Below are 3,464 nucleotides of genomic sequence, written 5' to 3'. Positions count from 1 at the left end.
GAGAGAGAGAGAGAGAGAGAGAGAGAGAAACACACACACACAGACACACAGACAAACACAAACAAACACACACACACAGATAAACAAAAACACACACACACACACAGAGACAGAGACAGACACACACACACACAAACAAAAACACACACACACAGACGCACACAGAGACAGACAAGCACAACACAGACACACACACACAGACAGACACACACACACAGGCAGACACACACACACAGAGACAGACAAACACACACGCAACACACAGACACACACAGAGACAGACACACACACACACACAGACAGAGACGCACAGACACACAAACAAACACACAGAGACAGACACACAGACAGACACACGCAGACAGACACACGCAGACAAACAAACAAACAGACACACAAACAAACACACACACACACACACACACACACAGAGAACACACACACACACACACACACACACACACACACAGACAGAGAAACACACACTCCTCACACACACACACACAAACACACACACAAACAAACACACACACACACTCACACAGACAGAGAGACACACACACAGAGACACAGACACGCACACACAGACACACACAGAGACAGACACAACACAGAGACGCACAAACACACACGCACACAGAGACACACACACACAGACAGACACACACACACAGACACACACACACACAGACAAAACAAAACACACATACACACATACACACAGACACACAACACACACACAGACAGAGACACACACACACACACACAGACAAACAAACACACACCCAGAGACAAAAACAAACACAACACACACAGACACAGACAGACTCACACACACAAACAAACACACACAAACAAACAAACAAACACACACAGACAAACAAACAGTGTTCATAATCTCCACTTTAATTTCATTTCCAGTGGAGCAGCAGCATCAATGTAAACATGTTACTAGACCAAGTGGACCCCTCGGGTCCACACCTCTCCTGCAGCACTCTCCTTCCCCCCCCCCCCCCCCCACGACCCCCCCCCCCCCCCCCCCCCCCCCCCCCCCCCCCCCCCCCCGTGTGTCCGTGGTCCCCCCCCCCCACCCCCCCCCCTCTGTGTGCCCCCCCCCCTCTGTGTTCCCCCCCCCTTCTGCGTCCTCCCCCCCCTGTGTCTGCTCTGGCCCTTTCTGTATAGTGCATAGTTTTGTATAGTTTTCAGTCCAGTCCAGTTTATTGTTGAAGTAGACACCCTCTTCCTCCTCTCACCACCACCACAACAACAAATACCCCTTGTTGCCATTACCTTCTTCTTTCGTATGTCAACTACAACAAGTCAAAAGTAGCAATTGGTGCTTCAGAGCACAGTAGTTGACGCTTTGCTGCTAATTTTGCCAGTTCCGTAGATCTACCCAGGGTGGGCGACGAGGACGTAAAGCAGCCCCCCCCTGCCGTTATCTAATGAAGGGTCTCCTGGCTGTTAAGGTTTTTAGAAACTTCGAGAAATAGGTGCAGGAGGAGGCCGTTCGTCCCTTCAAGCCAGCACCGCCATTCAATGTGATCATGGCTGATCGCCCACAATCAGTAACCCGTGCCTGCCTTCTCCCCATATCTCTTGAGTCCACTAGCCCCTAGAGCTCTATCTAACTCTCTTTTAAATTCACCCAGAGTATTAGCCTCTGTGGCAGAGAATTCCACAAATTCATAACTCTGGGTGAAAAAGTTTCTTCACACCTCAGTTTTAAATGGCCTCCCCTTTATTCTTAGACGGTGTGTGACCCCCTGGTTCTGGACTCCCCCAACATTGGGACATTTTTCCTGCATCTAGCTTGTCCAGTCCTTTTATAATTTTATATGTCTCCGTAAGATCCCCTCTCATCTAAACTCCAGTGAATACAAGCCCAGTCTTTCCAATCTTTCCTCGTATGACAGTCCCTCCATCCCAGAGATTAACCTGGTGAACCTACGCTGCACTGCCTCAATAGCAAGGACGTCCTTCCTCAAATTAGGAGACCAAAACTGCACACAATACTCCAGATGTGGTCTCACCAGGGGCCTGTACAACTACAGAAGGACCTCTTTGCTCCTATGCTTAAATCCTCTCGTTACGAAGGCCAACATGCCATAAGCTTTCTTCACTGCCTGCTGTACCTGCACGCTTACTTTCAGTGACTGGTGTACAAGGACACCCAGGTCTTGTTGCACTTCCCCTTTACCTAATCTGACACCATTAAGATAATGTAGTCTGTGGATGTTTGACTGTCTATGGCTCTGAATGCATCTTCCTCCTCTCACCACCATCACAACAACTACCCCTTGTTGCCATTATGTAATGGAGGGATAAGGTTATTAGAAACATAGAAAAATAGGTGCAGGAGTAGGCCATTCGGCCCTTCAAGCCAGCACCACCATTCAATACGATCATGGCTAATCATCTAAAATCAGTACCCCTGTTCCGGCTTTTTACCTCAAATCCCTTGAGTCCGTTAGCCCTCAGAGCTAAATCTAAATCGAACAGAGTTAGACACAAAATGCTGGAGTAACTCAGCAGGACAGGCACTATCTCTGGAGAGAAGGAATTTGTGACGTTTCGGCTCGAGACCCTTCTTCAGACTCTTCAGACGGAGTCCCTGTTTGAGTCCTATAATCTAGGCCAGTGCTTCCCCACTATCAGAGGGGCAATGGTCATAGCGTCGTGCAGCGTGGTAACGGGGCAAACTTGCCCACTCCGTCCAACATGCCCCATCTACACTCGTCCCACCTGCCTGCGGTTGGCCCATATCCCCCCAAACCTGTCCTACCCCGCGCACCAGTCAGAAGAAGGGTCTCGACGTCACCAGTTCCTTCTCTCCAGGGATGCTGCCTGTCCCGCTGAGTTTCTCCACCATTTTGTGTCTATCTCATTGTATCTTAAACATTGCAATGGTCCCAGCCTCAACTACCACCTCTGGCAACTCGTTCCATACACTCACCACCCTTTGTGTGAAAAAGTCACCCCTCAAGATTGCCATTGTAAAATTTCTCCCCTTCACCTTAAACCTATGTCTTCTGGTCCTCGATTTCCCCAACTCTGGGCAAGAGACTCTGGGCAAGAGTGCATCTACCCGATCTATTCCTCATGATTTTATACACCTCTATAAGATCACCCCTCATCTTCCTGCACTCCAAGGAATAGGGTCCCAGCCTGCTCAACCTCTCCCTATAGCTCAGACACTCGAGTCCTGGCAACATCCTTGTAGATCTGCACTGTCCCCATTCCCAGGGAGAATTGCACAGTCAATGAGCTGTACAGCACGGAAACAGGCCCCTTTGGCCCATCAAGTCCATGCTGACCAAGTTGGCATTCAGGGCTCGTCCCATTTGCCTACACTTGGACCAAATCCCTCCAAACTCGGTGATGAATTTGTGGAGGGAGGAACTGCAGGTGCTGGTTTACACGGAAAATAGACATAAAATGCTGGAGTAACTCAGCGGGACAGG

Source organism: Rhinoraja longicauda, chromosome 34, assembly GCF_053455715.1.
Source record: "Rhinoraja longicauda isolate Sanriku21f chromosome 34, sRhiLon1.1, whole genome shotgun sequence".
Classification (NCBI taxonomy): Eukaryota; Metazoa; Chordata; class Chondrichthyes; order Rajiformes; family Arhynchobatidae; genus Rhinoraja; species Rhinoraja longicauda.
The sequence above is the reverse complement of the archived record's forward strand: the minus strand, read 5'-3'. Positions refer to the sequence as shown.